Below are 27,804 nucleotides of genomic sequence, written 5' to 3' on the forward strand. Positions count from 1 at the left end.
GTAGCTTCCTCATCCTTTCAGCTACAGAGCAGAATAAGGAAACTCTTGGCAGTGGTGAAGGCCTACACCATGCAATTCACCCATATGTGCTGGGAAGAAGCCTGTCAGCCCTATGGCCTGTGAGTTAAACTCTAGGAATATGCATCCATCCCAACAACAAAGTGTGCCAAAGATTAAGCTAAAACAACACTGCCATCTTTTTTTCTTTTCCTGACCACTGACCCATGTGGTTGGCAACATTTCTCATACATAAATTGATAATAAATTCAGCCCTCTTCTAAGAAGGTTCTTTGGGGAATTCTAAAAACGTTTTGTTTCCAGAGCTTTTTGGGGAGGGGGTAGAGAAGTGGAAGTTTGCCAACATTCAGGGTAGAGCCTGTTATCAAAATATTTAGATTCCTTATAGGTTTTGCCTTGGTAGAAGTCAAAGTCAGGGAAATGTGTGAGGACTCTCAAGTCACTGTGTAAAGCAGCTCAGATCACACAGAAGTGCCATGTTAACTATGGGTATGATGGTGCTTTTTATGGCCATGTGGAGGGTGGAATGGGTGTAGAGGGGGAGGATATAAGAAACCTCTTGCCTCTGAATCCATCCCACAACTCTCAGGTAGAATAGCAATCTCAGTGCTCCAGGGAACATAAGGACTGCTCCCCTATTAGCAGCCTTGGATGCATAAGAGGAAGCTGGTTCAGTGGGTAAGGTGGTAGGTTAGCTGGCAGGAGAGCTGTGTTTAAATCCTTCTTGTGCCATAAACTTTCTGTGTCACCTTGCGCAGGTCACTGAGCTTCTTTCTGCCGTTAACTCCCCAGCTCGAAAATAGCCATAAACACATTAAAATGGTGAGATGTTAAGATGCTGCAGCATTGAGTGCCTTTAAAGTACTTTAGGCTGGAAAGACAACAATCCACACCAATGTGTGAAGACAACAGAGAGAGATCCCACCCTATCATCCTCAGTAAAATAGAAACCTGAGAGCAGGGGGTATGTGTTTGTATTTCCCTTGTGTGCCTGCAACAAGTGCAGGAATTGTCCTTCCCTGGAGTTCCCCTGCGGGTATTGCAGCTGTGTGTTACACCTGGTGCAGGACTGCATATAATGCACAGAACCTGCCCTTTGGGCAACTTGAGGACAGCTTTTAAAAAGTGATATTGGCTGAAGTCTGGAATATGTCCGCTGACCTGCAGTCAGGGGAACAAGGAATTTAAACTAGAGTGACAACAAGCGATTGATGCAGTGCAGTGGTCTTAATTTGATTTATAGCAGCATGCTCATAAAGTTGATGCTTCTCGACACATTTGTTCAGAGTCCCACTGAATGGGGAGAAGTTCCCGTTTGAACAACTGAGGCAAAAAGGAAATTGTACACAGAAATTAAAATAGTAAAAGCCAACCAGGCCGTGCTCCAGTCTAAATCAGGAAACGGAAGAAGGTTTCTGTGAGGTTGGGGGAGTGGGGACCCTGACGTGTTTATTATGGGCTTCATCTCTTTTGAGTGATCTGCAGCCTGTTGTGTTTTGGGAGGGTATGTTTTTAAATTGATGATTAACCAGTCCAGCCAATTGTAACTGGGAAAATAATGCTAGCTAAGAGTAAACAGGCCTTGTTGAAATGGCTGTTTCTGCAGCGAGCTCTGGAACAGGAGTGTGAATAATCCAAGTAGAAATTGCACAGGATCCAGAGTACTGCACTGAAATCCCAATAATAAGTACTGACAAAGTTTGAAAAGTACCTCCTGGCATTTCGCAATTTATGTTGAGTTATGTTTGTCTGATAGATGATTTTTGAACCAGAACATTGTTTCCTTCTCACTAAGATGGTTTATCACTTATTTATCTCCCACAGTTCAAAGGATGTTTCCTGTGCTATTGCTATGGAATCCAAGACACACAACTTTGTTTACAGAATGAGCTAGCTCCAATAAACTGCTTCCCTCCCAGCCTTGTGGGTAATTAAAATTTCTCAACATTGGCCTTGCTAACACCATTCAAGAAGGGAGGTATAGCAATAAAAATATGGTGTGAATGCAGCCATGTCCAACTCAAAAAAAAATGAAGTTGATTGCAGGATCTTTTGAGGATTAATTTTGGCTGCTGCAAGAGTACGGTGTAACTGTTTTCTACGTATGCTCAGATCTAGGGGGTATGGTGTATTTTCCTTCATCCTGGGTTGTTCATCATCACATATTGGGGAATGGTTGACTGGTAATGCAAGTGGAAATTCTAGTTCCAAAATAAATACATAAGTCCCCATCCTGTTTCTTTGTAGATTAGACACTCCTCTCTAACAGCCTCAGTTTGTAAAAGCATGTAATATATGCATAACACACACACACACACACACACACACACACACACATCTAATCATCCTCTAGGTCTGATATTGGACAGGTTTGAAAGACGAATTAACTACTTAAGCTAACAGCCATATGAGGAAAATGTCAAACTGATTTATTTTCTTAATCATTTTGATTACTTACCAATATTAATTCACACTTCGATAAGGCAATATCTGCAGCAAGTCTACTTTGGGCTACTCTGTTAACTGTAAATAAGAAAATATTTTGTATTATCCCCTTATCTTTTATGTATATTTTAATAGTTGGGTTTTTCATGAAATGTATGTGTTTGCTAGGGATGTGTATGTGTGAGGGAGGTGTTTTTTGGTTTTTAATATTTTTGGAAGTAACAGGGAGTTGGGTGTATGGAAACAAAGGAGATGGGCCCAAACCATAAAGTTCAACTCTTCAGCCAAAGGCTTGTGCCGACATATTATACACATCAAGGGGACTAGCTGTGACATTCAGTCCCAATCAGAATCTCTTCAGTTGTCTAAGGCATAAGAAGAATGATACAGAGGGAGATTATGTGGCTTGTTTTCCAGACACTATCATCTAGTGGATGAGGTACAGTGGTAAGCATAGTGTACAAAAGAACTCATTTCTAACACTTTCTTCTGAGATTCACTTGCTCTTTTGCCAGTTAGGTTTCTAAAGAGGTTCTCTGATTGTGGATATATATAACTGGAAATATGGTATCTGTTCACAGAGTTGCTGAGCACCTAGCTGTGCTCATTGGGTCAAATGGACATCCATATGCATAGGGCTTTTGGAAAGTGTCTCCCTTACCTTCTCAGAACCTCGATTTTCTCACCTGCACAGTCCAGATAAATATTATCTATTCCTCCTCCTGTGCCTAGCTAAGAAAACAAGCAAGCAAGGAATGAACCTAGTTCCTGAAATACATTTGTAGCCCAGTTCCAACATTTAACAGCGGCTTCTCTCATATAAGACACAAGTTAATCTAAGACTTTTGAAGTTACACTCTCACTTTTCCATGCCAATACAAGCAGTTCCTTTTAACTTACAAACTCCAAATTTTCACTTTGTGTGGAAAGACTAAGACTTAGTCAACCTTCACTATACTACACATTCAGCAGAATAGGATCCAATTAATAGCATCCAGAGGAAGAATGTCTCTACTGAAATGAAGTGTAGGAATATCTGTGATTTGCTCTTAAGGATTCTTTAATCCAGATTGTGGTGAAAGACTTTCCCAGAAAACAAATGTTGAAATTTCTATTGATAGGTGTGGTTTTTATTTCTGAGTTCCTTGTACGCTACAGTTCCTCATCCTCGGCTACGTCTACACGTGAAGCCTACATCGAAATAGCTTATTTCGATGAATAACGTCTACACGTCCTCCAGGGCTGGCAACGTCGATGTTCAACTTCGATGTTGCGCGGCACCACATCGAAATAGGCGCTGCGAGGGAACGTCTACACGCCAAAGTAGCACACATCGAAATAAGGGTGCCAGGCACAGCTGCAGACAGGGTCACAGGGCGGACTCAACAGCAAGCCGCTGCCTTAAAGGGCCCCTCCCAGACACAGTTGCACTAAACAACACAAGATACACAGAGCCGACAACGGGTTGCAGACCCTGTGCCTGCAGCATGGATCCCCAGCTGCCGCAGCAGCAGCCAGAAGCCCTGGGCTAAGGGCTGCTGCACACGGTGACCATAGAGCCCCGCAGGGGCTGGAGAGAGAGCATCTCTCAACCCCCCAGCTGATGGCCGCCATGGAGGACCCCGCAATTTCGACGTTGCAGGACGCGGATCGTCTACACGGTCCCTACTTCGACGTTGAACGTCGAAGTAGGGCGCTATTCCGATCCCCTCATGAGGTTAGGGACTTCGACGTCTCGTCGCCTAATGTCGAAGTTAACTTCGAAATAGCGCCCGCCGCGTGTAGCCGCGACGGGCACTATTTCGAAGTTAGTGCCGCTACTTCGAAGTAACGTGCACGTGTAGACACAGCTAAAGTGGTATAGTTACTATAGCATGAAAAAAGCAAAAAGTGCTGCTGAAGCTGTGAAGGCGGAGGACCCATATGCCGTACTAGTGAATGTGTGTGATAAGCAGGAATATGGAATGGTGTGTATCTAGTGCAGGTCACCCCATCCCCAATGCCTCTTCCTTTTGTGGCATGAGGACAACTCTGGTGCCAGGTCTATCTTGAGTTTGCCAGGTTGTAGCCCCTTTTCTGGCTCTTTCTTGTCCTCTTTTTGTAGTTCTTGCTGTATTTCTCTCCGCATTTTCTCATTTAGACACACCCCATCCATGGCCCCACAAAGCAATGAGACCTCCTCTTCAACTTCATCCTATGTACAATTTAGTCTGGTAACCATTGCTTCCCAAATCAGTATTTCCGTGACGTATAAATGTTGCAAAGTACAATTACTACTAGGCTCTGGCAGTAGAGCTTTGGCTGCTGCCCACATTCCTTCCAGCACTGTTAAAAAAACAAAAAAACAAAAAGTGAATGCTTGATAATACCCAGGAGACCCATATAAGTAAGAATAAGTTTATTCATTATTGTTTGATATGATAGGTTGTGTGCTTTTTGGAAGCGGTTGGAGTTTTCAGTAATGCTATAAGATAATGCAAAAACATACCCCTCCTTCACACATGCACTTTTTCCTGCGTAAGAACTCTTCTGAACATTTCTTTAGACTGGTTGAGAAACACTGTGTAAATATCCTATTTTTCCTAAGTAAAATATTTATATGTGAAATTAAGGTTCAGTATGCACAAATTAATATTTGACATCATCATCATCAACAACCATGGGCTCAGCACCCATTGGTGTCTGATACATCTCTCACTATTTCCTTCCATCTTTCTCTGTCCAGTGTGGAGCGGCTTAGTTTCTGTAGACTAGCTCCGTACCAATCTACTATATCATGTATCCATTCCCTGAGGGGTCTGCCTCTCCGATTCAAACCATCCATTATGCTGAATACCAGGGTCTTGATTTTTTGTTCATCATTCATTCTGCAAATATGCAGAAATAGCTGTAACTTGTGTTGTATAACCTTCTGCAGTAGGTTCTCTTTCGGCTGTATCTTCTGATATCATTCCTCATTGGTGACCTTCTGCATCCATCCTATTCTCAGAATCTTTCTTTAAAAACTCCTCTCCAATGCCAATATTCTTCTCTTCAAATCATTCATTATTACCCATGACTCACATCCATAAAACATGCTGCTCAATACACCCATTTTCAAGATGCTCAGCTTTGTTTCTTTTCCATAGCCTTCAAACTCGCTCTTGCTTTCACTATTCTAGTCGCTATTTCCTTCTTACAGTCTAGATAATACATTATGTTGCTCCCCAGATACATGAACTTCTCGACATTCTTTAATTCAGTCCCATCTACACTGGTCTTCCTTCCTATTTCCTTATCTCTGAATACCATTGGTTTTGTTTTATCAATGTTCATAATCAGTCCATACCACTCCCCTTCCTCATTTAGCACCTGCACTCTTCTCGCTAACAAGATAAGGATATCATCCGCGAACCTCAAGATGTTAATTCTCATCCCGTGCACAGATATCCCTTCTACCTCTTCCTTGATCTTGTCCATTGCTCTCTTTAGATGCGTGACAAAGATACTCAGTGATATTGGATCTCCTTGTCTTGTACCTTCTACTCATTCTAAATCAACTTCCCAACTCTCCGCACATTCTCACTGCTGCCTCTGCACTGGCACTGATATTCTTCAACAACCATATCAGTCTGGTATCCACTCTGTATGACTCCAGTGCCGCCCAAGTCACTTTCTGATCTATACTGTCAAATGCCCTTTGAAAATCAACGAAGCAAGTGTAGATGTTCCTGTTATTTCAATGAGCTTTCTCCACTATCAATCTTAGTTCCAGTACTGCTGTATGGTACTTCTGTCTCTCCTGAACCCTCTTGCTCATCCGCTAGATGTTCTTCTATCTGTGATCTTAGTCTCTACATCAGTATCATCACCAGCATTTTGCCTAGATGACTCGTTAGGGCAATCATTCTGTAATTCTTGCACTCCAATGCATTTCCTTTCTTGTTTATTGTCCCTAGCATGGATCTTGTCCATTCCTTAGATGCCTTCCCTTCTTTCCATGCTATATTACGTAGTTGGTGTATTTCCTGAATCATACTTTCTCCGCCATATTTGATCCTCTCTCCTGTGATCTTATCATTTCCAGGGCTCTTTTTGTTCTTTAGTCATTTCACTGCTCTTTCTACTTCGTCCTTCGAAATATCAGTCTTGCTCCCGATGCTCGGCGGAGATATCTCTTTCAGTTCTTTGATCAGGCTCTCTGTGACACCCGGGTCCAACTGTGCTTTGCATAGATCGGTGTAGTATCTTGTCCATCACTGCACAGTCTTCTCCTTGTTCTTGAGCACCTCTTTGCTCTTATGTTTGATCACCATTTGCTTCAGCTGCCACTTCCTATTTATATTCCTAATCATTTTATACGCCTCCATGCTCTTACATTCACTGTAATACCTCTCTATCGCTTCACGCTGCTCCTCTAACTATTTTGCCATATCCTTCCTGGGGGGAGTTATACTTGACATCCTTTGGCACAAATCGTGTCTATCCACAGTTCTGGTGCAGCAAAGGCAGAGCCACTGGGGCTGTGTCTGCACAACAGCTTAAACTCAAAATAAACTATGCAATTTGCACAGTGCAAATTGTGTAGCTTATTTCGAGTGTAGTTCAAAACAGGCTCTTTTGGCATTTGGTGCTGTTTAAACAGTGCAAATGTCGAAATATTTTGAAACATCCCTTACTCCTCCTGCAATGAAGGATACAGGAATGCCGAAATAGCCTAGCCCTTTTTTTGGAAAAATATTTTGAAATAATGGGCACATGCCAAAGACACAAGATAGCTATTTTGGGATACCAAGGTATTCTGAAACCAAACTAGCTCTGCCACGCAGACATAGCCCAGGAGATTCCCTACTCTGTACAAGTGGCTAGAAAAAAAAAACCCTCTAGAGAGCTGCAAAACCTCAATGACTTTTGAATGCTGTGATGTTTTCTCACCCAAGCACTATGCCTCACTAATGTGCCTTAACACCAAGTTGGAGGGAGCACTTGGAGAGTTAAAAAAAAAATATTTTCTATATTGATATAATCCTTGCCCTCTCAGCCAGCAAGCAATGGAACTGTGATGATGACTTTTAAACACAGCTTCAATAAACTTGAGTTGGAAACACAAACTCATTTGAAATAGACCACTAAGTAGCAACAATTTTCAGCCACCATCAATCTGGAATAGACTAAAGCTGGCAATGGCAGAGTGAAAAGCTGCCATATATTCATTCCGATGCCCTACATTGTCAGTCCCCTGCTATGAGGTAATTAAAATTGAGGGGTTTTAATAATATTAGATACAGATAAAAAGAACTCTGGTTTTCTTCTATAACAATGGCTCCCCCAGTTCCCCCTAAAAAACAGTGAAACAAGTGATGTTACCACAGCATTAATCAAACTCTGTGTTAGATGCCACATTTGGTAGTTCCATCAATAGTAGATTGGTGCAGAGCTAGTCTACAAAAATTAAGGTGTACATAAGTTTATAGTACAGTGCACTTGTGACAACTAAAAGGAATTCACTTTGCTTTAGGAAATGTGAACTCTGCTCCAGTAGTGCAAGGAGCCATACATTGCGGTAAAACAGGCAATGCCACTGAATTTTCTTGACTTTCTGCAAATGACACTAGTCAGCGGTGAGGATTAAAACTCATCTTGCCAGCACTTTACAGTCGCTTGCATTTCCCTTGCAGGATAAAAGATAGTTAGGGCCCTACCAATTTCACAGCTGTGAAAAATACATAACAGGTCATGAAATAAGCCTTCCCTGTGAGCTCTGAGGTCTCCTTTTTCCTAGGAGTGCCCCATCAAAGGGGGCTTCCTAGCTCCACCTGGGCAGGGGAAGAACAGGACTTGTCTATCCCCTGCAAACTGTCCTGATGGTGGGAGGGGGAAACAGACCAAACCCATCTCTGGGTGCCTCCCTCTGCTACAGGACATTGTCTGGAACTGGGCAGAAGCCAGTGGTTGCTGCAGCTTGTGGAGTTGGACTATATCTTCCTGTACTGCTGGGAGCTCCTCATCAAAGGGGTCTTCCTAGCTCTGATTGGGCAGTGGAGGGACACTGTCCATCTCCTGCATAGCTGCTGGGGGTGAGGAAAGACCAGAAGGATCCACGCCCGGATGCCTCCTCCAGCTGCAGGATGCTGTCCGCGATGGCAGCAGTGTCAGGTTCCTGCAACTGAGTGTGGGACAGGAGGTGCAGCACCTTCTGTAGCTGTACAGAGACAAAGCAAGTGTTATCCCTCCCAAGATGGTCAGGACTAGTAGTGAGGAGCCCCTAGCTGGGGTGTTCCCAGCAGCACAGGGAAGATCAGGCCCACTTCTACCTATTGGAACCTTCTGCAGTTGCAGAAAGCTGTGTGGTTGCTGCCTTCAGACTCCAGCTCTGAAGGCAGCACAGAAGTGAGTGTCGCAATCCCATGACCTCCCTACCATAGTTCGGCAACCCCTACCCCCCACACCAGAAAAACCCTCCTTTTAAATCAGGACCCCACAGTTCTAATACTGTGACATAGCAGATTTAAACAGATGACAACATGAAATTTGCCAATTTTCAAACCCCATGGGCATGAAATTTTCCATAATGGAACCTGAATGTGGTAGAGCCCCAAAGAGAACAATGAAGAAGTCTTCTTTCAACTTACATCACAGAGGGTGTGTGGACCTGGAAAGGTACTGTACACTAACCTATTTTTCTATTGAATGGCTATAAGCTGATCAATCATCTTTCAATGATCCATACACTTTTGCTATACCGAATAGTTAGCAAGTGAAATTTGCACCATGTTGAGAACATGTTCTACACTCTCTGTATATAGTCCACATTCATCCCGTTTCTTGATAGCTCAAAACAATAAAACAAAACACATACTGCAATCTAGGCTTTTTTCCCAGCCTTGGCTGTTTCTTAAACTTTCCACTTAAACTCTGCACTGTGCCACTCCCTCATTTTCCCTATCTCAGAGAAGGAAAAACATTCCAACCACACTTACATTCTTGTTGTATATAACTAGGTGCATCTGTTGCTATGACTCAGCCTTAATTAACCTGCATTTTATGCAGGGTTCAGACACCCCGACAGCAAGATGATTTAGATGAACTGTGTATTATGCAGGATATTAGACCAATGGAAAAGAGGCATCCAAATACATTTGAGGATCTGAGCCTTAGTGTCTGCCATCCTTTTACAGATATGTGACTGGTTTGCTTATTCTTGCTTACTCTGCAGTACAATACACACTTTCCCATACATAATATGGCTGAAAGGCTATTCTGTTTGAGCCACTGCTAATGAATGTGACTGTGGAGTTTAGTTTAATTGCACTGAAGAACCTATGGGATGGTAAAGCAGAGATACCTCTTTGAGGTGTTCCTGGCTGACCATGCCAGTAGTCATTTCAGCAGTTTTAATAGGTTTGTCTACAGTGACTTATAAAAAATGGTCTTATCAAGTTATTGGACTCGTTAACTGGATGACACATTCCTTCATTCATTTCTTGGACAAGTTTGTTGCTATTCGTGGAAAAACTTAATACAGCTCATATGGCCATGTGGGAGGCACATGTTACTCCTTCTAGTTTTACTCTGAGCCCCGCTGCTCTTCACTTTTGCTATTCTCCGGAACATGTAGGTAGGCAAGTTCCATTTAAAACATTGAATTTCCTTAAGGGTTAAAGTCAAATGGAAAGGGTTGGATCACTTTGCACCTTTACCCCATCTGATCTCAAGCTAAAGATGAAGGTCCTCTGATTAAGTTGGGACCAAAGAGTGTCACCTTTTTATGCCAAGGTAGAATTGGGTTCCTAGACGTTGCAAGACGTGGTAGTGTATTTCAGTTGGCTCTCTGACTTGGTACTAAAACAAAGAGCTGGGGCAATGCTCAGATGGCGCTGAGATGCCACCTTTAAAAGGAGACATAAAACTGAAATTTAAACACTGTTTAAAGAATTTGCATGGCTTTGGGGTTCTTTTATGGAGGCTGTTAATCAAGTGTCCTGGCCAGATTCCAACTCCAGTACTCTAATGCCATTCTGCATACATGAAGTTTAAATATTCTTCACTTTCACCCATAAATTACGGCATATTTTACAGCTATTAGGCAGCTGCTGCATTCCACCTCATGCACAACTGCCACAAGAAACTTCCAAAGGGAAGTATTATCTGTCATCTAAGGGCAGGCATGTCTGGGGTTTTAATGTTAATTAATGGTAACAGTGGCTTGTGGTCTGTCACAAGCAGGATGTTATGAAGATCCTGCAAAATCTTCAAGACTCACGCACCAGTTGCACTCATCAAATATTCTCTCTCTTTGTTTGGGCATTGTAGATTTGTTCGAAAGCCATCTGGAACAATGTGTGGCCAGCTTTTGATCCTCTTAATTTAAGTAAAGTAGCAACTTAATGAGACCTCAGCTGCTAAAATGGCTGTAGGCTTTGAAACATAAAATGCTGCTATGAGGAGGTCAATAGATGCTTTAGAACCTCAAAAGCATATCTCTGTGATTTATCCCCATCTGTTTTAAGTAGTTTATAAATATCTTGGTCTTCTGAAGTCAAGTTTGAATAAAATTTGTATCCCACTAAGGAACTGTGGGGACTTCTATATATTTTTATGTGCTGGCCTTGCAGCTAAGACTTTAACCTTTTTAGAACATGCTTTCACCCCTTCTTTATCAGCTGTGTTCAGCCCTAAAGACAGTAGCTGGATTTACCTTCACATGTATTTCTCTTTAATTTTGGTCCAGCAACCTTAGTTGTCATCAGGGTTTTTTACGTTCTCATTATGTTCTTCTTCTGACTTCTCAGAGACAAAAATGCCACTCCTAGTAATTACCACTCTTCCCAGAATTCCAGTCATTTGCTTGGGAAGATTTCTAGGGAGCTCATGATGGCAAGAGCAATTTTCTTATAAAGAGTGTTATAAGTAGTGCTGGCCTATCAGAGTCAGGAAAGGTTAAAACTTGCCAAGATGCCCCAGCTGCATTTGCACGACAGTGTGTAACCGAGTTATCACATGTCAGATCCACAAGATTATTAACCTAGTTACAAACCATAGAGTAGGCCAGGCCTAGCTGAGATGCTGCCCAGTTCCATGACACGTGACAGAGCCAAGCTCGCAACACCTATAACATTCGTTAAGAAGGCGCTGCATTCACTATCACAAGTGTGCCAGAAATCTTTAATTCCTGGCTGCACCACAGGGTTACATGCAACCAGCATAGATGTTTGTTCCTCATCCAGGCTGCAATTTATCTTCATGTCACAACTAACATATCAGAAAAAGATTAAATTGTAGATAAGTATGTTCTGAGTGAGGTGAGCATCACTAGACCAGTTAATTTGGAGATTCTCTCATATGCAGGGAGGGGAATATATCTTTTCCTCCCTTACTGAAGTTCTGTAAGTCTGTGCAGATATGGATGTATGTTTTAAAAAGCAAATACTGGCACCATGAGGGCACATCACCATCCATTCAGTAGTGTGTTCTGCTATGCAGTTCTTCTCTCCTCACTCAGTTCCTCTTTCCTTGTGGGAACAGCAGGACTGGAACTCTTGCAGTTGCACTGAATAGCTATATCATAGCCTCCTCTTTCAATAAAGTCCACTTGGGTCCGTTGAAGCTGGTTATTATAACTTAACACTGTCCAGCTTCCTCTGTGTGTTTTATGAGAGTCAGATCAATGGTTGTGGTTCATATTAGGTAGCCACTTGTAGTTACTCCACTACTGCTAGCGGCGTTCAACTGGGAATGGGCGATAGCAGGTGACTCCCTTGAGGATTGCCCGTACTGTTTATCCCATCTGGGGCACTGGGCATTGGCCTCTGTCAGAAGATAGAAAACTGAGCTAGGTGGACCTTTGGTCTGTCCAGTATGACTGTTCTTATGGCAACAGATTGTAAGGTTCGGGCTGCACCTACATGTTGGGTCGACCTTGTTGCATTGCTTAAAGCTGTTAACTGTCTCATACCCATTAAGACACAGTTATGCCCACTTTAGGTGCATATAGACTGCTGTAAAAATTATTCCATTGATTTATCTACCACCTCGAGAGACAATGGATTTACTACAGCAATGAAAAAAAAACCCTTTCATCAACGCAGGAAGTGTCTACACTTTAGCTACAGTGCCACAGCTATGCTGTTGTAGTCACTCTAATTTTGACATAGCTCTGTTAGTGTGAATCAGCAAAGCTGCTTTGAAGTCAGTGGAGTTACACTGATTTAGATGAGTTGTAGATCTGGTCCACATGCTTTTAATTAATTCATATTTTTATAGCCAAGACAGACTGTGAATACATTCAGCAACTTATCTGCCCCACTGGGCTGTTGAGCCCTACCCAGAATCATAGTCATCTCTGCTCTTTAATTAGTTTTGGATTTAAAAAAACGTGACACTGCAAACTTGAGATTAACAGTCCAAGCCTGGCCAAGAATGCCAACTTTAGACATAGCTCCCAGGAAGCAGACATCACCTTCTTTCCTTTGCTCTAACAGACACATTTCCAGACCAATTTTTGTCCTTGTACTTCTACTGCATGTCTCCTGTGGCTGGGCAGACCTCAGTGTTGTGACCACATTTCTGACCAGGAAACTAAGTAGGGCGGGGAGTAGTTAAAGGAATTTTTTACCATGCCTCTCCTTTTTCTCCAGGAAATGTCTTTGCCTCCTTTTGCACCAGGTTTCCGTTAGGATCTTGCTGGGGACTTGCACATCACGCCATTGGATTGACTCGTACTTCTCCATGCACTACCTTAAGTTTCGCTATGATTCAGTACGTGTGCGAGTGCTCGTTCCAGCCATTCCATGGGCTGAGCCTGCTGATAGTCATGCAGAGCATTGCCCTTCAGCATTCTCTTTTCCTGACGGTTACCAAAGCATTCCACAAAAAAAGAAAAGAGCGATAAATCGTTACAGTCCCTGCAGACGGTGCTCAAGAACATGCAGCATTGATCCTGAGTTTTGCAGGCCAAGCAAAGGGGTTGCTGTACATTCCACATGGCGGCTTCTTTGCAGTTCTTAGCACTCACACTGCTTAAAAATAAGCCAACTTCTGACTCCCCGCCCTATTGCACTGGCCAAGAATCAAGTTGCTCTCTTCTAATACTGAACAAGGAACCTTACCAGAGTAAGACAACAGTGGGGTCACTAAAATTACTCTGTCTTTCTGCTTTGCTAGTGAGTTTGTAACTACAACTTACCCCAGCTCTTCTTATGCTCTGTGTACAAAAGCTCAGTTATTTTACAGATCTATCCTCCTGTCTTTCTTGCCTCTTCTGGTGCTACTTCTATACACCTCTTTTCACTCTCCCCAAGTACTGAACACAGTAACCCAAGTCATAGTGCAACAGGCTCTATCTTCTCCTCATATGCATCCTCCCTGGAGACCCACTTAGGCAGGGAGGTTCACAGAAACTATCCCACAGAAATCAAGTCCCATCTCTAGTCTTAAAAAAGGAGAATAAAAACAATTTAAGCAAACACAAGCCACCCAGAGCTAACACAGAGTCTCCCAGTTCATGATGTCCTATTAGTGCAGGACTCTGAGTTTGCAAACTAATCCTCGGGCTGGGGATATTCTCGCATTTTGTGCCAGCCACAGAGCTACTGGACGCCCTCACCTTGTGCTGGAACAGTTCCAAGAGAGACACTGTTTTTTATTGGTATTTTCAAAATTGAAGGAAAAACAAACAACAAGAAAACACAACTATTTTTCCTGTCTTTTTTTTTTAATTTAAGTAATTAACAGCAGACACAGATTCCTATAACAGAGACCTGAAAGGTGTCAGACAGCTGAGCCTTTCTTAGGCACTTTTTCTGTCTCTCTTCATCTCAAAATAAGCACAAAAGGGGGTGGGGGAAAGACTAGTCACATTGCCAGGTAAACATTTCCCTAGAGCGTCTCTCTCCAACCTCCCGCTGTCTAAGCTCTTCTTATTAAAATACAGTCCACCTGCTCGCTCTGCCTGGGTTCTGGGCCAAGCACAGCTGCTGTCTCTTCTTCCATGATCAGAAACAGTGAAGCATCTGCGCCTTATTAATACCTGCTGGTTTCTCCTCCGACCCCCACCCTACTGTCCCACCTTTGGGAGCATGTCATGAAATAGGGTAGTGTTTCAGTTCCCTTCTGGCTCCCCAGAGGACCCAAGGACCTCCATTATAAGCCCTAGGTTCATCAGTGGTGCTTCGGAAGTAATAAACAAGTGGTATACAATAAGACCCTCACTTAAGGCCTTATTTTCATAGGCCACTAGTGTCTGTCTCTAAGAATTCCCACCCTCTACCCCAAAACAGCTACAATTCTTAAGGGATTTTTTAAGAGGTAGTTGTTTGTTTGTTTGTTTGTTTTTAATCTCAGTTTATAGTGTAATGGATGTGACATGAGTTAGCCAGTAATAATTTGTAGTACATTCCTCTGATTTCTGGTGAGTTCTGTGTCTCTCCATCTCATAGTATGCAGTTCATATGAATATTCTCTATCATCAGAAAGCCTGGTCTCGTCCAGCAGCTCAGCCCATTAACACAGCACAAAGATACACTGTACTCCACTGGGCAAATACACCAGACAAGCTGGAATCTAATCTGGAAACATTTAATGGATTTTGCAAGAGACATGCCAGCTATTGTATTTCATTAAATGGGAGAGGACCATAAAGAAACTAAGTTGACTAAAGTGTTTTGTCGTAAATAAGAATGAAAACAGATTTGGTTTAGTCACTTAGGCAAAGTCATCATGAGAAAAATGAACAGTCATAATTTATAGCAGATCAGAAACTATTTGTGTAAAGAGGCTGGCTCAGTGTATGAATTCTCTCAAGTTACCGTTTACAAAAATAAATAACTATGGTCATGTTCTCATTCCTTAGTTTAAGTTAAAATTCAAGAAAAACATTGGAAAGTTTGCTCAGTGTTTTAAAGAAGAGAGATTAATTTACTTTATTTCCTTGTGCAGGTACTGAAAGATGGGACATTTTAGCTCATTTTTAAGTGTTGGAGAGCTCAGCTAGTCTTTGAAAGAGAACAACAGAGATATAGAGAAACTGAGCTCAGACACTAAAAGTCACAAAACTGATCTGAGTCACGTTATAAAAAGAAAGAAATGCTGTTACTAGTTGTACAGGGTCAGGTGTGATCTGTCCTAGAGCCTGCCCTTATAATTCCAAGCTTGGAGGATCCAAGTCACTGCTCCTTTGGCAGAGGTACATCACTGAAAAATGGATGGAAGCTACTGCCAATTCAGAATAATAGCATTTGTATCTGTTGGCAAGTGTAAAATGCAAAGTGGTGATGATTTGTGCTCTGGAATTTTATACTGTTGGGGCTACATGTTTAAAACTTGAATTCTGAATTATACAAGTGGACTATATTCTTGTATGCACACACTAGTGCATTTGTGTACTCAGATCTGGTACACACATGTGCAAATTGGCATATATATTTACTGGGACTCTAGTCCAGGCATGGCTAATCCAAAGTTCTCCAGCCACATGCAGCTCTTTGAGCAATTAAATATTGCTTGGAGCTGCGCATTGGGAGTGCCGTCTGCCACTCTGCACATGTGCCCCCGCACTTGATGGGACTAGTGGATGGCAGAAGCAGTGGCGGCAGCTCTGGTGAATTGGTGACATTGAGTCTGAGTATGGAACTGGGGTGCCTGGGCCTGGGTGAGAGGGAGGGCATTGAGTTAGAGGAGGGGACAGGGCTGGGGTGGCCTGGCTCTGGAGGAGGGCACTGAGCCATCTATCTATCTATCTATATTATATCTAGATAGATAAAATAAATATATAATACATGGCTGTCTGCACTCTCTCCATGTCTCTTAGTCCTTATCTGGTTGGCAGCCCCTGCCCTAGTCCTACGCAGAATTTGTCACAACTCCCTGAGCCTCCTGTGTTGCAGGTGGACAAGCCTCTCTCTTATACGATAGCCGCAGAACTGAGGTGGGAGCTCTGCATCTCCAGTCTCCTGCCTCTCACCCTGGCTCCAGTTGGTACATGCACGCCTCAGAGTCTCACCTTCCTGCCATTCCCTGGCCCCTCCAAGCTTGCCAGGGGGCCAAAGTGACAAGGGAGAGTGGAGCTAGTCTGATCATGGGCTGATCAGAGAAATAGACAGGATGGATGGAGAGGTTGGAAACAGTGTCAGAGCCAAGGTGGAGATCTCTGAGTAGTTGTAGGGAATATAGGGGGTTTGGAGCAGTGAAGAAGGTATGGGGGAGCTTGAATAATACAGTGTAACCCCTCTTCTCTCCTCCCTGGGTCCCTTAGGAGCAGGCTACACTCATTTGTGTGCCTGATGGGTTTAATATTAAAGGAGATCCTGGGTGTCCCAGGAGAGATTTTGGACAGTTGGGAATTCCCTTTCCACCCTTTTGCTGCAGTCCCTTATTTCTAAAGGTGTGTAAAATGGCAGTGCCTCCGCATGGCTGGCCCCCGTAGACACTTCATGGTATACGTTGGGAACCTCCAGAAATTCTTATTTCATTTATAGTCGGGGTTTAATTCCCAAACAGCAATTCTAACTAGTATATATCTAAAGGATCAAATTGGAACTAACACACAACTTTACTTAACAACTTAAGGTAACAGAATTACATACTAAACTTGAAAAAAATCAATTAACCATGTACACAGAAATAAATGAAATGTACCTAACTGGCATGCGCGCCACCATCAGTAACCCCACCCCATACTCCTCAGGGACGAGAGTTGCAGATGCTTGCTTGCATTGGGGTGCTTGGAGGTATTCCACCGGGCTGCAGTCAGCTCGGTGGAGGTTGTGTGTGTGTCGGTCCAGGCAAGGCACAAGCTGACCAGCCCCTCTGACACTGGAGCTGGCCCCTGCAGCATTTTAACAAGCACAGATAGTTACAGTCCCTTCTCTGCAGGGCCTCTCATCAGCAGGCTGTAGCTTCCCAAAGCAGTTTCTGGCCTGGGAAAAAAGCTCCATGCCTGCCCTGAAGTGGTCTGTTCAATGACAGGCCGCAGTGTGCCCACACCAGCAGCTGTAGGTCCCAAAATCAAGGAGACCACTATCTTCCCTTCCTTTTCCTTTTCAAGGCATCATGGGAGTTGTCATCTGTCGAGCCAGACTGCCACACAAAGGATCCTCCCAGTGAAAGTCAGAGGCTCCTATCGGCAGAGGGTCCTACAACAGTGCACAAGAAAGTGGGATGTGGGTGTCAGATGTGCAGGAGGGATGCTTACAGGACTTCATTTTTGCCCCCCTCCATATCCTCTACATCCAGGCCCCTTTCAGGAAATGTCTCCATGCTAGTCCCTACTACGCTCAGCTTACATCTCCTATACAGCTTCTCAAACTGCTGGTCCTACATTGACCTCTGGCTCTTTATGGGGAAGTCTAAGGTGAGAGGATCAGATGTTCTGGACAGGCAGAGAAGGCAGGAGAGAAGATAATGCCTGGGAAATGAAGGGACTAGCATGCAGCCAGTGTACTGTGTGGCCAGGAACATCACTGCCAAGCAGCCAGGGGCAGTGGAGTGAGAAAGCTGGGCTGTGGTACCAGGGGGCTACGAAATTATTTCTTAAAAAGTAAGGAAATTAAATACAGCAAACCCGGATGGGGTGCCCAGGGTTGCTGCTGTGTACCTTTGCACAATGTGATCAGCACTTCAAATTAAACCACCAAGAAGCTGGAACTGCAAAGCCAGGCTATTACCCTGGCAATGCATGGAGCAGGCAACAGCCACTGAGACTGGTTCAGTGAAGAGCTTGCAAAGGATAGCTATCCCGTCTTTTTATGCCTCTGGATCAAGACTGGATGCCTTTTGGGAAGATGTGCTTGAGTCAAACACTAGTTATGAAGCTCAATACAGGGGCAATTGCACGAATTTACTTGCATGGGTGAAGCTGCATTTGGAGTATTGTGTCCAGTTCTGCCCCACACCTCCCACCCCCCGCCCATTACAGAAGGGATGTGGACACACTGGAAAGAGTCCAGCAGAGGGCAATAAAATGATTAGGGGACTGGAGCATGTGACATGAGAAGATGCCAAGGGATTTGGGCTTATGTAGTCTACAGACGAGAAGAGTCCCAGTGAGAGGGGTGAGGCCGTTCTCAGTGGTGACATGACAGAACAAGGAGCAATGGTCTCAAGTTGCACTGGGGGAACTCTGGGTTGGATATTAGGAAAGTGCAGAGCGACTACACACAAATTGCTCATTTTGAAATCAACACTGAAGTGAAAAGGCAGTCATTTCAAAGGCGTTGTTCCACCCCCATCTTGGGAACAACGCCTCATTTCGATGTCAATTTCGAAAGGAAATGTGTGTAGCTGCTCCCCGGGCCGCCATTTTGAAATTACAAGTCCTCCATGGTGCCGGCCCCTCCAAGTAGCACAGGGACGCCCTGGCAAGCACCCAAGGCTCTGTGGCTTTCAGCTCCAGCTGTCTTAAAGCTGCAGGGATACAGAAACCCAGTGGAGGAAGCTGAGAGTGGGCTGGCAGCAAAAGGAACATGTGCTTGCAGCTCCATACTCTTCAGGACCCCCTGAACATCAGAAAACCAGAAAGCCAGAGCCATGGCCAGCAAGACCCGCCCATGAGCCCCAGAGGTCTCAAGGCACTGGATGGCAGGGCTCCCAGGACCCTGGGCAGCTGCCAAAGAGGAGGGGCGACGTGTGGCTGGAGGCCCAGGTATGGGATCTCCTGGCCATCTGTGGGGTTAAGGATGTCCTGCTCCAAATGGAGGGGCAGAAGCGGAATGCTGGCACTTTCTCTTGTCTGGCCGACAACCTGGCTGAAAGGGACCGACCCCCCTTGTGCCCCAACAAGGTGCACTCCAAGGTAAAGGAGCTGCGCCAGGGGTACGCAAGGGCAAAGTACTCAGCCAGCCAGTCAGGGGCAGCACCTGCCATCTGTCCCCACTCCACCGAGCTGGACCAGCTCCTTGGCTCCAGGGAGGCTGGACCCCTGGAACAGGCCCTAGACACAGCTGAGCTCAGGGGAAAGGCAAGGAGCCATATCTGGGACACTCCACACCACCCCTGATGCCACACCTGGAGCCCCAGGGCGACAACAGGGACAGCGACGGGGAGTGTGGGAGTGAGGGCACACTCTTCATCATCATGGCCTCAGAGGATACGAGCCAGGCCACCTCTGCCTGGTCCTCCCCAGAGCCTCCTGAGACACCCTCAGGCAGTACTGGGTGTTGGGCACCACCAGCCCACAGTACCCAGTCACATGACTGATGGAGCACCACCCTCTCCCCTTGTGTGTTCACAGCCTTAACATCCGTGGGCCATCCCGGACCCCTCAATGTGGTGGGGAGCCTGCAGCAGCCAGTGAGGGGGAAGGTGCAATGCCCCACAGGAGCAGGCACCGTGCCTGGCGGTCCTGCCACCACAGCCAGGCTGATGACCTAGCAGAAGCCCACACAGCCGCATGGTAGGAGCAAAACCGCCTGCTGCAGGACTGGCTGTTGATGGAGCAGGCAGCCTGGGACCAGGTCTCCGACTACCTGGAAACCCTCACCCAGACCATCACCACCCACCTGGCCCAGCCGCCCGCTCCATCAACAGCCCCTCCTGCCATCCCCACCCCTCCTGCTGCCCCTCCCACCTAACCCTCCCCTGCTCCCACCCCACCTGACTGTGGCAAAAAGGAAGGAGCTGGTGCAGTGGCTGCAGGCAGGCATGCCCATCCCATCCACGGCTCCAATGTCCCCCACAGTGAGCTCGATGCCACCGCACCCCTGCCGTGCCTGTACCTACCGGTGCTCCTGGCACCATCCCAGCCTCTCAGGGGGCCCCAGACCTAGGGTAGCTGTGGATCCAGGTGCTGTCATGGCTCCTGTCCCCCCACCCTTATGGACGAGTGAGGCCCCCCACCCTCCCCTTTGTACATAGTTCACCCCTCCCCCCGTTACAGAGTTTGCCCCCCCCGACACCCTCTTGTAAATAGTTGTAGAGGCTTGTTTGTGTTTCAACAATTAACAGTTAACTTTATTGGACAGTGTCAGTGTCATGCATTGGGTGGGGATGGTGAGGCATGTGCTGGTGGATGGGGGTGCTGGTGAGGGGCGGTGTTGGGGGGGGTGTTGCACAGGGTGGGCTGGGGCTGAGTTATGGCGCCCCCCAGGTGAAAGCCTCCTGGAGGAGGTAGCATGCATTGGCGACTATGCATGGGGGCATAGTCATGCCCCCCACTGTAACTCCCATGGCGAGATGTAGGTGCCCTCAGCCATCCTGTGCCCAAGCCACAAGTTCCGCGGGATGCGGGCATCGTCAGCCCTGCCCGCTCTCCCCACACAAATGTCTGTGAAATGTCCACAAGAGCCTGGAGGACGACAGAATGGTAGCCCTTCTGATTTATTTACCATCCATGGCTGAGTGGTGGGGCCTGGATGGCAACATGGGTTCTGTCCAAAGCGCCGAAATGGTTGGGGAACCACAGCTGCTGGAACCCAGCCATGGCAGCATCCATGTCCCCCAAATGGATGAGCCAGCACAGGAGAGTGTGGTTGATGGCACTGACGACCTGCAAGGGGTGCAGGGAAAGATCATCCATGAACATGTGGCTGGATGCATGGGGGCCCTCTCTGCAGAATCCCCCTCCCTAGGCCCCCCCCACCCCAGGACCCCTCTCTGGCCCCCTCCCTGGGCCCCCCTCTCTGGGACCCATCTTAGGTGCATGACCCCAGCTGACTTACCTCAAGAAGGACAACCCCGACAGTGGCCTTCCCCAACCTGAACTGGTGGGCAACCGAGCGATTGCCATCTAGGGTGGCCAGCTTCCACATGGTAATGGCCACCCTTTTCTCCAAGGGGAGGGAAGGCCACAGCTCCATGAAGGTGGCCCTGCTCATCCTAAAATTGTGGATCCATCGCTCATCGTCCCACTCCTCCAGGACAATGCGGTCCCACCACTCCACGCTGGTGGGATACCAACAGAGGCAATGGCAGACTCAGGGAAGTGGGCGCTCTGAGCGAACCGTGGGGGGGAGGGGCCTGCAGGAATCCACCCACATGGCGGGCAGTCCAGAACCTCAGATGGACTGCAGCCAGTACAGCCATCAGGCAGGCCATAATGTGTAGGACGTCCTCGTTCTGGAGCTGCAGGTCCATGGCGCACTGCAGTCTTGGGCCTGAGCAAGGCTCCGCCGGTGCTGTGCTAGAGGACACATGCAGCATGCAGCCTGAGCCCTCAGCATGGGCATGGGGGGAGGTGTTTGGGAGGGGCCCCTTAAGAGGGTGGATGGCCCGTGCTCCAGGAAGGGCTTGTTGGGCATTCGACTTTTCCCATGCCATCTCTTCCCATGTCCTTTCGAAAGGAGACCCTGTGCTGTGTAGCCCCCCACTTTCCAAAGGATGGGGGCTCTCTTTGACGTTGCGGATCGCAATGTTGAACTGCACTTTGTGTGTAGTCGCTTCACATTGAAATGACTCTCCTTTACAGATTACAGATTGGGTTTACCCCTTTCGACATTCCTTGCTAATGTGGCTGCAGCTGGAGGGTGGTGAAGCTCTGGAACGGATTACCTAAGGTGTCAGAATCAACTTCCTCTGAGGCTTTTAACTCCTGGATTGACGAAGTCCTGGCTGGGAAGATTTAGTTGGAATTGGTCCTGCTTTCAGCAGGGGGTTGGACTTGAGGATCTCCTGAGGTCTCTTCCAGCCCTGTGATTTGATTCTATGAAGTTCTTTGGCTTGTGTTATTCAGGAAATCAAACTAGGTGATCTAATGGTCCCTTCTGACCTTAATATCTATGAATTTATAATATATAGACATGAAGGACTAAAGGAACTTGCCATTTTTATGGTGTGTTCTGCAGATTTGAGTTCCAACATTTATCTGCATGCATTCCAGCTGGATTCACTGTGCTAGGGGTAGCTGTATGGAAAATTGGAACAACTAGGCAGAGCTGTTACTGTGATATGAAGAGGGGTAGATATGTCTCCGAAAGGATCAAGTTGGCCTTATTTTCAGCATTGAGTTTTGTATGATGAGTCAGAGATGGACGAGGGCGTCTAGTTCAGTTGCCACATGGCTCATCAGCAGTGTGATAGCCTATGTCAGTGGTTTTCAAGTTTTTTTCCTGGCAATGCAGTTGAAGAAAATTGTTGATGCCTGTGCCCCCAAAGGAGGTGGGAGAGGACTCTGGACTGGGCAGAGGGTTAGAGTGCACTGACGAGGGCTGCAGGGTGAGACCAGGAACAAGGGGGTTTAGATGTGGCAGGGGGCTCTGGGCTGAAGCAGGGGTTGGGGTGCAGCTGGGGGACAGGGCTCTGGGCTGAGGCCAGGAATGAGGGGTTTGGGATGTGGGATGGTGCTCTGGGTTTAGGCAGCAATTTGGGGTGCAATGGGGTGAGAGCTCTGGGGTGGGGCCAGCAATGAGGGTTTTGGGATGCAAGAAGGAGCTTTGGGCTGGGGCACATAAGATCCATCCAGCCATGCAGTCGGGGGGTGGAGAGGCAGGTTTCCCACCAGACTGTACTGCACTCTGGCTGCGGCCAGCAACAGATCCAGCTTCTAGGCAGAGGCACGCAAGTAGATCTGCGTGGGTCTTGCCTGCAAACACCATCACCTCAGCTTTCCTTGGATGGAAGCTGGCCAATGGAGTGCAGAGATGGTGTTTGGGGTGGGGGCAGCATGTAGAGACGTGTGGCCTCCTTCCTAGGAGCTGGACTTGCTGGCCACTTCCAGGGTGCATGGTGTCAGAAAAAGGTAGGGACTCCACCGTGGTTTTCAAAATGCAGGTCATGAACCAGCTTTAACCAGCCACCAGGGTCCCTGGGTCCTAAACAAGGTAACCCAATGCTGGGTCTCAACCCCAAGTGTGAAAACCACTGGCCAAGAAGGCAATGTCTCAGGTATTCACAGGGCAAGGGTGGAGGAGAAATAACATATGGAGGAGAAATAACGTATGAATAACATAAATAAAAGGGGAGGGATGTATTATCTAGAATAGGCTCAGTGTTTTGGTGTAGGCCAGATGCAAATAGCCTCTGCCCTAAATCTGAGTTTTCCCCAGAGGAAAGAGATACTGGACTTTGTCCTGCAGTGTTCATGTGCTCTGTTCTCAGTGCTCTACATTATTTGTCAGGGCAGAGTATTAATAGAGTGTTATTGATATGTACAACATCACTCAAAGAGGTGTTAAATCAAAGAGGTGTTAAAGTTATGTTGAATAGTGGCACATGTGCCTTAACTCCATATTTCCTGGCTTTCAGAGGTTCAAGTTTTCTTATGCTGTACACTCTGGAAAGGTATTAGGTACCACTGGCAACCATAACTCTAAGTTAACAAAGTTTTGGGGGCATTAATAATACTGTAGGTGGTGATTAGGGTATAAGGAGTTCACATCCAAGGACCTGATGCTCCACGGCCTTGCACATTGCTTCAGCATTTTTCACCTTGGTAAAACAAAGGCCACGTGAGAGAAAATTATTCTATTCTGATTTGGTGACAATTTAATCTCATTTTGCCTTGGCATAAAGGACTATACAAGATGCAAGTCAGTGGAGAATTGGGCTTCAAGCATTTCAAGGTCAAATAGGTCAGATTATAGAAAATAAAACAGGGAATTACAGATTAAACCCAAACCTTACTTTTTAATACAATTTGCTTGTGGTAAGCTTCACACCTACTTACTATTCTGTATTACATAAATAAGAGTTAATTGCATATTGCTGGGAGGGCAATATGGTCTGGAGATTTTGAGTTCTAATCTTGACTCTGCTGCTAGTTCACTGACTGCTTATGGGCAAATCTATTCATCTTCTTTTCCAATTCCCTCATCTGTAAAATAGGAATAATGTTTCTAATCAGTAACAAAGAGGGAGCCGTGCTAGTCTATATACTATCAAAACAAAAAAGCAGTCCAGTAGCACTTTAAAGAGTAACAAAATACTTTATTAGGTCAGCTTTCGTGGGACAGACCCACTTCTGGTATGGCAATGGTCTGAAGAAGTGGGTCTGTCCCACGAAAGCTCACCTAATAAATTATTTTGTTAGTCTTTAAAGTGCTACTTGACTGCTATTTTGTTTTGTTTCTAATTAGTTAGATTTTCCAGTGTTTTGAATATGCCTATACTAAGTACTATTAATAATAATTATCCTTCCAGTAGTATATAGTATGACCTTCAGTCCCCATTTACAAATGTTCATACAAATTTTAACTGTCATTCAATTGTTAGTATTCCTTAGTCATTTTGCAATATGATTTTTATTACATATATACAAAATTACAAAGGCCCTGGCATGATCACAGTTACTTTTAGCTATAGCTTGTTCAGGTAACTAAACAATGTATAGCCTGATGCAGAGGTGCTGGAACTAGAAATGCTTGGGAGGAGCTGCCATACCCTCTGCCTTGGAGTGGTTCCCCTCACATACATGCTTTCAGTTTGGTCCTATGGCTCTCAGCACCCCCACTGTAAAAACTGATCAAGGAGTCCTAGCCTGGTGGACAAATTATTTGCTTCATATTTTAAAAGTTCAAACACAGTTATCTTTGTTCCTTTAAGACAGCTTGTTCCCCATACAGGCAATGTAAGTGGATTTTTCTCCACTTTTGAAAAGCCATAATAGATACTGATCCAAAATAGAAGAGTAGCTGTGAATAATTCATAGATGAATAAATTCCAAAGCCAGAAAGGGCCATTGTGATCATTTAGCTAGACTTCCTGTACAACGCTGGCCACAGAATTCCCCCCAAAATCATTTCTTTTAAACTAGAGCATGTCTTAAAAAAAAAAGTCCCATCTTGATTTAAAAATGGTCATTGCTGGAGAATCCATCAAAATCCTCACTGTTAAAAACCTGTGCCTCATTTTCAAAAAAAATGAAAAAAATTTATAACCAATGAAGTGTTGTAATGCAGAAAGACCTAATCTGATTTCATTTACACTAGTATAATTCTGAAGTAATTCTGTGAACTTTGGTAGAATTACAGCTGTTTCACACCCACATCCGTGAGAAGAGAGTCTGACCCAGTGGCTCAGTAGTTCTTGGAAATGCTTGGCTGTATTCTCTAAAAGAACATGTAAAAGTGGAGAGAGAATCAAAAGGTGTTTGTGTCATAACATATGTGAGAGTGGAGGTTGAGTGCCTCTCTGGCTGGAGGACTGAATATATGAATTAAAATTCTGACCTTATTGAAGTCAATGGCAAAACCTCCCATGGTATTCAGTGGAGACAGATTTTGATCTTTACAGGATAGGTTTTTCAGGTCTGCTTAGCTATCTGTGGGCTTGCAGTTTTAGACATGTAAGAATGACTATAGGCCTGATCTTAAAAAGAGCTCTAGGTCGACAGAAATGTGAGAATGTACGGAGCCCACCAAAGTTAATAGGAGTTGACCTGTGTATCTCCTAGCAAGATTCAGGCCCTGGTCAGAATGGGTGGGTCTGTTAAATTCTATTACATTTATTTTGCACAATGTAAATAAGAATCTAACCACCAGTGGAACAGAATTAGACACCTTCAAATACTATCTGGTGAGCAGTGCTGTTTCTAAGCTCTGCAATGAGAATGGGTAACTGATATCTAGGAGTAAACTGAAAATAATTCACAATTTGGATCCAATGGCTAGTTTCAGTAAGAACTGGGCCCAGGCAGCTGACTGGAGGGCCAAAAGGAGTAACTGCCCTGGAGCCCAGTGCTTCAAAAGGGCATTGGACTCCCAGCTGCTGTTACTGTGGCAGTGGGTGGAGCCCCGGGCCCCTTAAATCACTGCCAGAGCCCCTGGAAGTGTCCTCAGGGCAGCACTAAGAACTGGCAGCCCTCAGCCCCACCCCTTCCACCCAAGGCCACACCCCTTCCGGGAGCACAGAGCCAGGCCCTGGTCATGTCGCCAAGGGGCCTGGCAAATCTATCACCCCACTGGTTGACACAGTGCTGAAAAATTTAAATCTGGACTTCTGCAAAATCCTGGGGATGTTTGTATGGGTCTGGTTCTGGTCTCTGTCTGGTGTTAATGATTCCATCTGGCCTGTGTGGGAACAAAATGGTTTATATAACATAGCTATTTTATAGACTCTGGAAATAATCTTTTGAACTCTAAAGACGGCATAAAATATTTTAAATATAAGTAAAAGTTCAGGATTACAAAATGTTAACATAAAAAGAGAAATCAAGGGCAAATAAACTTCTGCTGTTAAATTATAAAATTTAGTGAAATAAAGCACACAAAGAAATTCCTTTAAAATGTCTGTACCCTCACAGAACAGAGAGAATTGACAATATGTGAGTAAGGAATTTAGACCTTGAAAGACTGAGCCAAAAGCTGTTGAAGCAATGGAAATTTTTTGGTTGACGTCTATGGTCTTCAAATCAGGCCCCAACTAATCAGAAAAAATAGTTAAAATTTCTACAGATGCTGAAACTCTTCCTGACACCGTTGCATACATTCATTCATTAGTCAATAAGTCAGACCCCAAAATATGTCTGAAATGTAGGGATTCTGATAGCAGCCAATCTAATTCCACATTGAATTATACACTTGCCTCACTCCAATAGTTCCTCTATGGCTATTGTTACACAGTGAGGAGGGAGTGTGAGTCATAGCTCAGGGATATTTACACACACTAATTTTGATTGAGTTACTGGATTAAAATAGCCATGTGGCTGTGGTGGCACAGCTTGAGCTGCCCAAGTACAAGGTTCAGTATCCTAGGTATGTCTCTGGGCAACTAGCTGTAGCTGTCACCCAAGCAGCCATAAAAAATGTAAGGACATAAGAATGGCCATACTAGGTCAGACCAAAGGTCCATCCAGCCCAGTAGCCTGTCTGCCGACAGTGTCCAGTGTCAGGTGCCCCAGAGGGGGTGGACCAAAGACAATGATCAAGGCCGTGGCTAAACTGCTATTTTTAGGGTGCAAAGTGAGTCCATGCACATCTACCTGAGCTAGAAATTATATCTCTCAGCTTCGGTGTCAATATAGTCTACACTTTAGAGTACAAGCAAGAGTACAGAATCCAGATTTTAAGAAGAAAATCTCTTCTCTGAAGTTTAGACATTGATTTTAGGACAATTTTCCAGGCACTAAGCAATCTAGTTAATACATATGTAGAATTGTTCTTTTATTTTTCAACTATATAGAATTATTTCAATTGGCAAAGGAATGTCTTCATCCTGTCATAAGTGTAGCCTTAGTGGTGTTTATAAAATTACCATAAGCTGTTAAGTGGCCCAAACGTAGTTCACATTCATGCTAGAATGTCCCATGATCATTGCTCACTTCTTGTTCTCTAAGGCTATGTCTACACATGCCCCAAACTTCGAAATGGCCACGCAAATGGCCATTTCGAAGTTTACTAATGAAGCACTGAAATGCATAATCAGCGCTTCATTAGAATGCGGGCTGCCGCGGCACTTCAAAATTGACACGGCTTGCCACCACGTGTCTCGTCCAGA

At 45.1% G+C, this 27,804-nt stretch overlaps 1 long non-coding RNA gene across 1 annotated transcript in view; it reads right to left on the minus strand.

The window, feature by feature from the left end:
* Positions 1-4,583: 4,583 nt before the first annotated feature.
* LOC142010984 (uncharacterized) overlaps positions 4,584-27,804 on the minus strand; it is a 39,864-nt gene continuing 16,643 nt past the window's right edge. The window contains exon 3 of the long non-coding RNA XR_012644937.1: positions 4,584-4,788. This is a non-coding gene — a long non-coding RNA (uncharacterized LOC142010984). The remainder of the gene's footprint in view (positions 4,789-27,804) is intronic.

Source organism: Carettochelys insculpta, chromosome 3, assembly GCF_033958435.1.
Source record: "Carettochelys insculpta isolate YL-2023 chromosome 3, ASM3395843v1, whole genome shotgun sequence".
In the NCBI taxonomy this organism is placed as follows: domain Eukaryota; kingdom Metazoa; phylum Chordata; order Testudines; family Carettochelyidae; genus Carettochelys; species Carettochelys insculpta.